The sequence below is a fragment of the Chanodichthys erythropterus genome, chromosome 21 (genome assembly GCF_024489055.1).
Source record: "Chanodichthys erythropterus isolate Z2021 chromosome 21, ASM2448905v1, whole genome shotgun sequence".
Taxonomy (NCBI): Eukaryota; Metazoa; Chordata; class Actinopteri; order Cypriniformes; family Xenocyprididae; genus Chanodichthys; species Chanodichthys erythropterus.
In genome coordinates this window covers 4,627,483-4,640,139 of record NC_090241.1, presented here as the reverse complement: position 1 = coordinate 4,640,139, position 12,657 = coordinate 4,627,483, and the positions used below count along the sequence as shown (strand labels likewise).

The following is a 12,657-nucleotide window of genomic DNA, read 5'->3' as shown; positions in this document are numbered from 1 at the left end:
ACTGCAGGTAGCATACAAAGCCAGTAATGTGTAATGTAAATACTGGTATTTTGTCATTCAGTGTAAATAAAAGTAAAATATCAATCCAGTAAATGAAACAAAAGGGCATTTGTAAAGGATTTATTGTGGATTTTATGAGCAGTTATTTGTTTCCCTGTCCAGTAGAGGGCGGTACAATGCACTCTTTCACGTGTGTTTGCTCACAGCTTTAACTGTGGTAATTAAAAATATAGTGCAGTGTGATAATTAGACAATAATGAACAATGCAAGCAAAATTTTTGCTTTGCAAGTTACAACGTCTTAAAACACACTAGCTGTATTCAAATATTTGATTAACGGAGGCAAACAATTTGTCATCATGCAAGCAAGCTTAGAAAGAAAAAAAAATCAATTTCTTAGTCTAGGAAGACTGATAGCCGATACCAAATGCATTTTCAATTGCATACATTTTTTGATTGAACAGCTAAATTAATTAAACAGCAGGCTTTTGCCTTTATTTCTTGAGAATATTAAATTAATTCTTTATAATTGGGTCATTGATCATGGCTAGAGATAAGTTACTTAAGAACTACTTCATTTAATAACCGGTTTACTTTCCAGAAGTCCACCGCTGCTTGCTTAAATCTGTTTTTAAAGAGTAGTATGAGCTTTGAAATCTTTAAAACAAATGTTCTAGATCACTGCCACATTGCCCTGACGTGCACATATGGAAGAGCATTTTATGAGGAGGCAGATTTTAACCCTGACTAGCAGAGGAAGAGCTCTCTTTCACTCCTAATCCTTACATGGTGACAAAGGCCCTATAATGAAGAGGTCACCGGCAGAACAAAGAGGGAACACAAGCACCACCCCCACCAGTGTTTGCCTTGTCCGTCTGCTGTCATGTTCGGCCTCCCACCAGTGGATGACTGGATTAAGGACGGTTTCTGAGGTTTATGTTTGCAAAAGAGGAAGGAAGTGCTGAACATGAGTGAAATCTCACATCTCATTGTAAGAACAAGGAGTTTTTGGACTTGAAGCGCAAGCGTCGAGCTTCTGTATTAGGAAACACAGTCAGTCACCAAAGCTGAGGGTTTTTTTTCTTTACAGATAGAGCAGGGATCGAGGGTAGAAGTCAGCAGCTTCAGACATTGGCTGAAAGAATGTCTGGCCTCCTTCTCCACAGATGTGTAATCACAAAGGAATGCCTGCAGCAGACCGCTCTGCTTTTCCACCGTCCGCTCGTTCTCCAGTCGCTTTCCCACGCCTGCCCCTGGTCTCCAGCCTCCTGCTTTTTTCCTGGCCGAGGTTCACAGCGCATGAACGCACCTCAGAGGGTCATGCTTTCACAAAGGACACAATGCCACTTCAGTCAGCAAAGCAGCGCGCAGACCCCAAAATAGAAGCGAAGAAGTTTGTCTGCCCTCCCATTCATGTGACTGTCGTTACTCACATCTCACACGCACTTCCCCAACATCTGACAAGAGAGCTGCTCTCTTCTTCTGAGCATCTGTTTGGTGAATTTTCCATCTGAAATGAAATTAGCACGAGCTTTCAGCCACTTTTGTTTGCTCTACGTGATTGCGATTGTGGTAATCAAGAAGTGTCGCAATCCAAAACGAGCAAAAACACATGGTGGAGTTTACTTTCGTTTTGAAGATCACGGACGCTAATCCCTTACAAGAGCATAATGTGGTGTATTTGAGCTAATTTTGTCTTGATTAATGTAATATTGCTGTGTAAACATTGCTGCTTTTCCTTCCACCCCTCTCTCTCTCGCTCTCGAGTGACTGGGAAAGTATAGAGAGCTGACGGGGGAAAAAAAAAAACTACCTGTTAGTTGTTTACTATTTTCCAGTCCTCCAGGTGTACAGTGACTGCTGTGATTACCCGAGCTCCACCCAAAACCACCCTGCTGAGTGGAGATGGACGGCTCATGGGGGATAAAAACACACTCGAACACACACTCTCGCATGCTGCTGTGGTGTTGAGACATGGCTATTATCACGGCGTTGCTGATGGCCTAGTTTTGATCATACAAAAAGGAGGTTCCTCCGAATGTCTGACCCCGCTCAGCGCCTAGAGCACAGGCAGCGCTGAGGCGAAATGACTAATTAAAGCAGACGTTGTTTTTGCATAAATCAAGGTTTGATGCGGACTGACAGTTGGCGTGAACATTTAAATAGATTTCCTGAGAAGGGAAAGGGAGAACAAATGCGAGCGTTCAGTTGGCATTATGCAATTTAACGTTAGCCAGACAGGAAAGGGGAGGTCCGCAGGAAGGTGTTTTGAAATGAGATCATTAAAAAGAAGTTGAAAGCGAATAAGACTGAGGAACGCTTATAGCTTTGTCTGTGCATCTTCAGATGCCTGTCTTTGAAAGAGCACAACAAAAGCCAAGCTATCGTTTTTCAGGTGGAGAACATCCTTGTGTGGGCTTTACCTGATCTATGGTTGCTCTTTTGCACATTCTGAATTGATTCAATAACATGCCTGTTTTCAATGCCCTTGGCACCGATGCTAGTGGCCATAAATAGCTTCCACATGACATTCGTAACAGCGCATATATATGCGCGATAAAGCGGCACGCTAGCATCGTTCCATTGTTCCAGTTGAGCAGAATGTAATTGAGAACAGCACGTCAAGGCCAGGGAGAATCATTTATGCACACTCCTTTAATTTCAGAATCATTCTTACAACTGTTGTTTAAGGCGTCATTTTTTAAAGGGAATTTATGTTAAATATTTCCATTAGCGCTTTGCACTGTAGGCAGTATGATAATTTAAATAGTCACCCAAAAGGGTTATTAAATAATATTATCTTTACAAATGGAAGCAGGCACGGCCGCTGAAAGCTAATCTCGGGAAATTGATCAGCCGCACAGGCTGGCCCTCTGTTTTTCCTTCCTTCCATCCATGAAAATGTACCTCTAGTTTTTTTTTTCTTTTTTCCACAGGATGGATGTTGCAGGGTTGCTTGACAGATCCTATTTTACTGATCTTGGTGAACGCTCAATCTATTTTCCTCCCCCCCCTTTATTAATCCTCCTAATGTTTTCTCTCCTCCTCCGGCGGCTGATGCACTCTTTGATATATCATTGCTGAAGGGAGCGAGGGAAAATGTCAATTACGACTGTTAAATGTGAACATTTAACTACTGTACGGATGTAGTTTTATAAGAGGGCTGGTGTTTTGTAGAGAACGAATCATTTCATCAGTTTATCGGTCAGGTTAAGATGAACTCTGCTACCACTTAAGGGAGCTACTCTCAAATAAAATCTAAAAATGTCCTCCCTCCAAACTATGATGTATTTTGTCTCTTAAATGGAGGAATTAAAAACTTCATTCTCCTGTGAGACTGACTCAGACCCGTAAGGAATGACTGCATCTCTATGAGAAGATACTCCATTTTAAAGCCATGATTAGATTCGTTTTTCCCCCCTCACATTAATGACCCCTTCCTGGAAACGAGTGTGTGTGTGCGGGAGAGAAAGCGAGCGAGCAAGAGAACAAGGGCTGATGTCAGTGGTCTGTCACACCTCATGTGGTTATCCCCCGTGGGTCTGCCACTCCATCACTTCCTATCTGTTTACCTCATCGCCGCCATATTAACAAGACTTTCTCCACATAGAGATGATGCACCTACAGTAAAGAGAAGAAAAAATTAGGTAAGCATCTGTTCTCATGCCTTTGCAGAAACATTACATCCATAGGTCAAAGGTCAGCTTATGTGCAGCCATTATGATAATGATCGCCATACACACTGAACAGGGTGCGAAATTAATTTATTGCCATATGAGAAAATATTCTTGGCTGACCTTGAAACTGTATTTTGCATACTTTTATTTAAAAAAAAAAAAAAAAAAAAAGAATTTGCTTGATTTTTTTCTTATACAACTCAGGCTATTGTGTTGCAGCTGTCAACTGCACCCGTCACAAAACTGATTTTCTTATCATATGTATTGTTTTGGTGGATTAATGCAGGGAATATTTCACATGTAAACCAAAGTAAAGACAGTCATTATGAGAGTCATTTTTTTTTTTTTTAGTAGACAGTTTGTATGCATTATTTGTATGCAATCACTCAGTCAAATATAATGTTGTAGTTTCTGATAAATTTACAAGCTAACTGTCATGTAATTCTGTTTTATTTGAGTTTAATTTATGTAATAATCCTTCACCTGCTGAGCTGCACTGTAATATGAATAATGTTAATTTAAAGCCAAAATTACTGTTTTTGTATATCCTCTAAATATAACTAAACACTTTCCCAGTGTTAAAACGGCTATATATATATATATAATAAAAAACAAAGATATTACATCCAAAGTATGTAAGGTAGTACAACTAGATCTTTTTTATTGAATCCAAAAGGGTTTAATTATATTTCTGTACATATAAAGGTATTTTAAAGATTTTGAAGTGTCAAAATGTCATTTAGTTTAACTGTCCAAAGGCCAATACAGCCATTTCATTTGTGATTAAAATATCTTAAAATGTAATAAATGTACCAATATAAAGGGATCATTTTGGATCAAGTCATGCGGTCAATATCATGTGACAGGATGTGACATCATTCAGAAACCTGCAAAGGTAACTAACTCTCTCTTAACTATTTGAAAAATTCATGTTTTCACTTGCTCATTAGGTACAACCGCTATAAAACATGGAAAATGTAATATTTTAAAAACTTGCACTAAATATAACATTTCTGTTTGTCCTTTTGCTAGCTGGCTAGCTAGATATCAGCTTGTTAGTATTGTTTGAAAATATCGTCACTTGGTGTAACCATTTTTGAAATTTTGGTTAAACTGAATGACTTTTTTGGTGTCAAATTTTTAGGTTCAGTCATTTCACTTTAATGGCAATTAATAGGTTCTTTTCATTGCCATTTAAGTGAAATAACTGAACATGAACATACAAGATTGATAATGCTCATTTTAGAAGAAAATTTCAGATGGCGCTAAGAGTGCTTAGAGTTTTAATATATATATATAATTTTAAATTTTCCATGTTTTATAGTGGTTGTACCGAATGAGCAAGTGAAAACAATTATATATATATATATATATATATATATATATGTATATGTATATATGCTTAATCACTGAGTAAGTAGAGAAGCAGCCTCTGGCCCAGTCAAATCTAAATATGGTTTTCATTGCTGACTCACATACAGGTGTGTGTATATATCACACCAGACAGCCTGTATTTTAACTCGACTATGAACCATAATCAAGCGACTCACTCTCTCATTTGCAGTCAGATATATTAAGAATTTATGGCTGTATAAATTATGTAAACATTTAAAGGTCATCTTTTATTTATGGATACAAACAGCAGCGCTGACAGAGGAACAAACAGCTTGAATACCTAACAGAAACATTTCTGGTGTTCGAAGCAGTTTCACTCTAATTGTCAGTCCGACGCAACATTAGTTGTTGCTCCAAAGTCAATTGGAAGAAAAACGCTTTTTACTCTTTTAAAACAGGCTAATAAGGCAAACTGAGGAAACTATTGTCTCTTTTGCACTGATTAGCTCTTTGCCTAGTGATTTTATGCAAGACTAAGTGAGAGGATCGCAATTCAATTATTCCAGCAAGCAAAACCTTAAGGCCAGCAAATTGCGTAAAGACACTATTTGAGTCTCTTGGAGAGAAATTTGTGTCATTGGAAATTAAACGCTTTTGTGGCGCTGGAAGGTTAGTGTTGTTAATGGTATTAGGGAATGTGGTGTTCTGAGATGATTAAAATCTGTGTTGGAGAGAGAAAGAGAGAGGGGTGAGAAAGAAAAGAGGAAAAAAAAAAATCAATAGCTGCAAGCACAGCTCCCACTCTAGATGGACATCTCCTCTGTCTTTATGCACCCTAATAGAAAAATAACAATTAAATCCAAATCGCCACATTAATTTGGTTTCCATCAGTCTCGGGGGAGATCATCTTTACCAGTTATTATTCGCTAGGTTATTATATCTTCTAATCAAGCCTCTTAAGAAAAAAAAAAAACAGCCCAATGGAAGAGACAGGCTGTGTTCCCTCCACTTACCCCCTCCCCCAGCAGGCTTGCATTGCACTCATTGTACTTGTGCTTATTATGTTTCAAATGACCGAGGTACGGCTGACATTCTGGCTGCATGCAGAGAGGCCCAGCCTCCGTTAATGACGCAGCTCATAGTCCTAAGAGCCTCAGCTCCTCACCCACCCACCCACGTCCCAACCCCCAACACACACACACACGCATACACACACAGGCTCTAATGAAGAACCACCAACACAATTACAAACCCCGGTGTGTCTCTGCTGGAAGAGGGGAGGAGGTTATACACATAGTCACTCAAGAGGGAGGAATATTGCCATCATGTGTGCACACACACACATACACACAATTATGGCTTTCTTATTGTGGTCGGGGTGGTCTGATGATCGCAGATAAACACACCAAACACACATGTTCAGATGCACGTTTTGCACACGATTTTCTCATCTTGTCCTCCCACTCTCCGGAGCACTGATCCCTGGAGGTCTGCCTGCCTCTCCGAGTCCCATCCCTTTTCACCCACCTTCATCTCTACAGGTGAGGAGGGGGGTCAGAGAGGATCAATGAACGCATGCATAAATTGGTAAACGAATGCGTGTCCTCTATATGCTCTGATGCTTCCAAAGAGACCACTGACTGGTTCTCCTTTGATAATTTTCAAAAATAGTTTCATTACATGCACATTAAAATGACAGCAACTTTGTGATGAAGTCACAAACGGTCTCCTTTTATAATCGGAATTAGCACACAGTTGTAGTTACATGACTATAACACTAGTAATTTCTAACTACAGTGTAAGCTTAAATTATTAAAATATGCCTGACTCATGTTTTGGTCAATGACGTGACGGGTCATTTTTCTGGCCAAAGGCCTTAATAATAATAAAAAACAAAGATATGACATCCAAAGTATTTGAGGTAGTACAACTAGATCTTTTATGTATATATTTCTGTACATATAAAGGTGTTTTAAAGTTTTTGAAGTGTCAAAATGTCATTTGGTTTAACCGTCCAAAGGCAAATATAGTCATTTCATTTGAGATTAAAATATCTTAAAATGTAATAAAAGTATATTTTTTTATTCAGGCATGATTTTATATCAACATAGTGCAAAATGGTTAAAATTATATATAGAAGTCATTGCTTTGTTATGAGAAAGAATGTCCAGAAAAATGAATTTCATTGATGTCATTCGGAGTAACCAATTTAAAGGGATCATTTTGGATCAAGTCATGCGGTCAATCTCATATGACATCATTCAGACACCTGCACAGGACCACATGGTCATGAAGCAAAGTAACTAATTCTGTCTTAACTATTCGAAAAATTCATGTTTTCACTCGCTCATATGCATGTCCCGAAACATCAGGTATTTCGGTACAACCGCTATAAAACATGAAAAATGTTGTAATATTTTAAAAACTTGTACTAAATATAAAATGTTTGATTGTCCTTTTGCTATCTAGCTAGATATCAGCCTGTTAACACTGTTTGAAAATAGCGTAATTTGGTATAACCAAAAGCGTTATTCGGTAAAACCAAATTTTTGGTTAAACCGAATGACTTTTTTTGTGTAAAATCTTTTAAAAAAATGACAAAAGCAGTGTTAATTGATTATAGAAACCACATAATCTCATTATTTACAAAATTAATTTTGAAGTTTTATTAAGTCTCCACATTTTTAAAAACGTATTCGTCAATTACCCGTTTATGTGTATAAACACGTTACTATTTTTCTCTATAGCTTAACAGGTTTACCCACTACTAAAAAGAGAAACCAAAAAGGACCAATATAAAATCATTATTTAATAAATTAACATTTAAATATGTAATATGATTACGCATCTATGTATTGATATGAATCTTCTCATTGAGAAAAGCAGCTTTACAGAGCTTTCTGTCTCAGTAAAACCTCAACGCACGCAAGTCCGGCATAATCTGAAGCGTGAAGCTAAACTCCCGAAGAGTTGCTCCTCTCTCCCCTCCTCCTCCTCCAGTCCCTCTCCCAGTAAGGAGTGGCAGCGTGTCCCTCCTTGCCCCCCTCGTTGTTGTTTTCTTGCTCAATGAAATAATCTCCCACCCCCTTCATCCCTCGCCCCATGCCACCCCCCTGGCCCAGTCTAGGTCAGAGGGCCCCCCTCAGCCTGTTGCTGATTGTGAGTGCAGCGGCAGGGAGAAAAAGCACACAATTAGGCACAGATGGCTGTCTGCCTCGTGGTGCCCAGCTCGGCTCCCGCTGCAAAGGGCCATTCTGCCGCCTCTTGCTTTGCCCGCAAGTGTAATTCAAATGAGAGATCAATGAGCGTCATACTAAAAGTAACAGTTCCAATTATTCTGCCTTTTATTTTCTGTTCCTCCTGAGCGTCGCGGGGGCAGATCCTCTTTTTTCAACACGAGACGACATCAGCTTATATACGATGCCACTATCTTTTGGATTACGGAAATTCTGTTGTCAAATCGGAACGTTATCACCTTGTCTCACTCCCCTGATGATTTGAGGGGAAATAGGGTCAGATTAGCTGGGTTAATCCATAATCCCTGAATTTAGCTATTGAGGTAACTGGAGACAAATGCAATCAAGTTTGATCATGCATCGCCGTCTTGTGGTTTATCTGACAGCTTTTGAATGACAAGTAACCAATCTTAGAATTAAATTTCCATTTCACTGGACACCATATTATCAGATTTCCACTGCTATTGTACTTATAATGTCTTCACGTTCATTTGAAAGCACGATCTCATTAACATGTGCTGCTTTGAGCTTTTATACGTGCCAATTTTGATAATTGATCATATAAACTTGATTAAAAATGATAGGCAAATTCAAAACAATGCTCAGTCATCAGGTAAATATAGTCAATTAATAATACATAGAGTCAATTAATAAGTGTAAGAATAGATATCACTTTTGAAATCATCTTCAAAAAAAAAAAAAAAAAAGACAACACAACAACCTAAAGCGTTAAAAAAAACAACATCTGATAATGTCATTATCAGATGTTTCATAAATATTCAATGTTCCATGCATATTTCGGACACTTACACACTTTCGCCTATTAATAAATAGCGAATAAAAGTTTTATCGTTTAAGTATTGTCCGCTGACGTCACTTTGATTCCTTGAAGTGAGGCAGAATAAACCTTGAAAGGACTCTCCTTCAATCTGCTGTTCGTTCGTAACCAACACACACACACACACAAACACACTCACACACGCAGTCACTCACTCACTCACACACACCGAGACTCAATTACTGCCCAATTCCCTTCTTCATCATCTCCTGCTACACTGGCCTCTTCCAAAAGCAAATCGAAAAAGGAAAACAAAGAGCAACGTTACCTGAAGTGATACTTCGAACCCGATCGAGACGGAATTACACGAAGTGTCAAAACTAAGGGTAAGTTTTGAATTTATTGAGAGCTGGATCAGTTATTTCATTGGCGAATCAATGTTGTGTCGCTGGCTGGCTTGATTTCTTAGCGAGGGGAGCTAACTCGATAGTTTCTTTAGGTTGGATACGCGCGTCTCTCGTGCGTAAAAAGCGCAAAACTTGCCAAAACCCATCGAGATCGAGAGAAATATTCCGATGCGACTGCGAATATCGCCAAACTTTACGAGTGGATACAATGTTGCGCGCGGGGGTTGTGACTTCATAATAGGAATCTGCCTTTGTGCCCTCTCGCGTGCGCTTTAACTGTTACGTTTTTTAAATGTAAACTCTTTGAAAACACTCCCGAATGTATCCAAACATGTTTCAAACGAGCAAGCGCTTCCCAGTCGTTCATTTAGGTAGGTAAAAAGGCGATATTTGATTTTAGAGGGGTTTGTTTGAGAAGGGCGATGCGGGAGAGTCACTTGGAGGAGCTGCTGAAGCTACCTTTGGTCTGTTTAATGTCCGTCTCTCAGATGATGGCAAAAGCTAACAGCTCTTCATTTAAACAACACGATAAAAGCATTTACTTTACAATTCCTTTTGGTTGAAACTGTTAAAAGCGCACAGTTGTGCGTTTTCGACGAGGAAATCGCCTGCTTAGTCAGAGTGGGTCGCTGGCGTTGAGTTGGAGCTTCGCGTTGCTCTTATCTTTGTTGCTTCCTTAAAGAGCAGCAGCTGCCGCCTGGCCGAGTTGTTGAAATTTATCCCTTTGTGTATATTACAATATCCTCCATTTTTTCTGCCCTCTAAACAACAAGCCTCACGCCATCTTGGTTAATTTTAACTGGCGGATCTGTGTGTTCTCAGGACTCGACCTGCACATGTCGTTACAGGCAGAAAGTTTAGAAATGTCTTATGTGGTAGCGCTGACGTCATGTGAAGTTTAAGCAAAATGTGAGGTTTTGCCAAGAAGGCGTCGAATTTGTTATCTCGCCTGACACTGCTGTAAAACTCTGTTTTAAGGTCAGTTTGGCTGTTGGAATGACTCCGGGGTGAATAAAAACAAACATTTGATGTGATCTCGAGAATTTTACGCGACGTTTAACGATTCGGTGTTTACAGGTGGAGTGAATGACATCAGCGCGTAATGATGTCATTTAGCGAGGTGAACTGTTTATTGTCTTTTCTTTGTTTCAGAATGAGATATTTTACAGTGTAGAAATTTCCCTAATTTCCATTAGGGGTTACTTAAGAATAATTGTGATGATGAATCAGGTTTCACATCCATTTTTTTTTCCTCGAATGACCAGAATCGGATTTTGATTCTGATTAGGAAAGGAGTTCGTCACATGAATTTATAGCTCACAAGGTTAATAATTATGCTCTCACGGTACAGTCATTTCCTCATTTAGAAGACTTTAGATGTTCTAGTGACTAATGCATATTTACTTTTGTGTACCGATTTTAATTTGTGCATGTATAGCCTCCACACAGAGTGAGTTTAACTTTACAGTTGACCTCCTAATGTGTAAGAAGTAAGTAGTTTGACCTCAATAAATTAGTGGTTTGTGAATGGAGCTTCAAGAAAAAAAGCAAGTGTTACATATTTAAAAGTTTCTCTTATGTAGGCTAACTTTTTGTTTTTACAATTTGCAGTCAGCCATGCGTATTACAGGCTGGACTGTGTCTGTTTTGTATCAGTAGGGCTCTGTCTCATCTAGCCCAGTGCCCTAGTCATTATGCATGGAGCAGGCTGTTGTTTTTACAGAATGCCTCAGATGGAGAAGTCAGTGTTTCCACCTCCCATCTCTTTGTCTGAGTATGTGCTGCTGCTAAAGCCATGAGAGCAGGGGAGCAGATGTTTAGCCAAACATCCTGACGTGATGCTTTTCTCTTGTGGGAATGCCGCCTCTTCCTCCCTGTTCCCGATGCATCGCCTTGACAGCTGCTTGATTTCATGGAACCGCTAAGAAGCCATTAGCGGTATCAGTGAATTGAAACGGAACAGTCTCACCCACTCTCTTCTTCCATTAGAAATGACTATTGTTGGATGCTTTTTTTTTTTCTTTCGTTGCTAGAGTGTTTGTGCTTATTCAGAAGATCTCTTATATACTTGTGCTGTTTTTCTTACCACGAATTAGGGAGAGCAAATCTGTCAGGGCCTGTTTGTGCTGTTGGGGTTTGAAGGGATCTCACACTGTGCTCTCTCAAGCACACCCAGACCCCTACATGTCTGTAGCTGCGAAAAGGAAAAAAATGAACTTTGCTCAGGGTTAGAGTGTCAACCGCACGTTTCTGTCCAGGATGTTTGTTGTTTTCCCGACAGGATATGGGTTAGGCCTGTGAGAAGATGTTCGTATCTAGGAATTAGTTTAATTTGGACGGATCTTGTTTAAGCTCTGTTTGCATGTCTTTGTTGTTCGCACAACAACAAATGATTGTAGTGTAATGAGCTGATTATGAGAAATGTGGGCTGTAGGAAATGGGGCTCGGGTGCAGAATCTGTCGAATCCAGTACAAGTTTAGCACAGACGATCCCAAATGCACATGGGTTTGAGTTTATAATCACACTTCCTCCGAAACCGGCACCGATCAGTGCGGTTCATTTAAAGATGATTTGAATTTATTGGATATTCCACTCATGCTGATACATATGAATGACTGGAGAGCAGTTAACACGCACAGCCCTGCCAGCGTCTCATAGTCTAAATGGCTCTATGGGGCTTCATTCTACATCTTATTGGGTTAGATGATATTATAGTCAACTGCAGTGTATAACATTTTGCCTTTCACTTTAACAACTTACTTTACACCCTTTCAGAGAATTATTCAAGCCTTGGTTCTGTTTTGTTTTGTTTTTCTATATTTAGAGCATTTTAGAACACAGATTAATTATTTAAACATTTTGATTTCTACACATTAAAATGTAGAAATTCAGATCATTTCATATTAACATGCAATGCAGGGATTCATCAACTTTTTTGTCAGCTGAACCACCTGAGATTCTAAGTTAATAAGTTAGGCCAATAATAAAATAAAAATAATAATAATAATAATAATAATAATAATAAAATTAAGTTCACAGTTCTCTTATGTCAGTTAATGGTCGCATGACATGGAGGTAAACAAATAAAATATTTTTCGTAACTGTTTTATTTTGAGTGCTTTTAATTTTAAAACTATTTTAAATGTTAATTTTTTATGATTTGATTACGTAATAGCTTCTCATTAAACTCACAAACCCCAGTCTTGGAAACCCTGACTTAATGT

General features: G+C 38.9%; 2 protein-coding genes across 23 annotated transcripts in view; one reads left to right on the top strand and one right to left on the bottom strand.

Annotated features, from left to right (window-relative positions):
* Positions 1-12,657, bottom strand: part of marchf7 (membrane-associated ring finger (C3HC4) 7) — a 70,042-nt gene that overhangs the window by 20,229 nt on the left and 37,156 nt on the right. Inside the window, exons 1-2 of one of the 3 annotated variants that reach the window (XM_067374563.1) lie at positions 9,892-10,080; positions 3,518-3,620 (exon numbers count right to left, since the gene is read on the bottom strand). The gene's annotated coding sequence lies outside the window, so the exon portion shown is untranslated. Of the gene's footprint in view, positions 1-3,517; positions 3,621-9,891; positions 10,081-12,657 lie in introns of those variants that run through there. The other 2 variants (XM_067374564.1, XM_067374561.1) reach the window with 2 other exon arrangements.
* The window catches only part of baz2ba (bromodomain adjacent to zinc finger domain, 2Ba), a 105,901-nt gene continuing 102,421 nt past the window's right edge, over positions 9,178-12,657 (top strand). For 15 of the 20 annotated variants that reach the window (XM_067374553.1, XM_067374546.1, XM_067374554.1 and 12 more), the window contains exon 1: positions 9,179-9,411. The gene's annotated coding sequence lies outside the window, so the exon portion shown is untranslated. Of the gene's footprint in view, positions 9,412-10,283; positions 10,411-12,657 lie in introns of those variants that run through there. The other 5 variants (XM_067374558.1, XM_067374559.1, XM_067374550.1 and 2 more) reach the window with 2 other exon arrangements.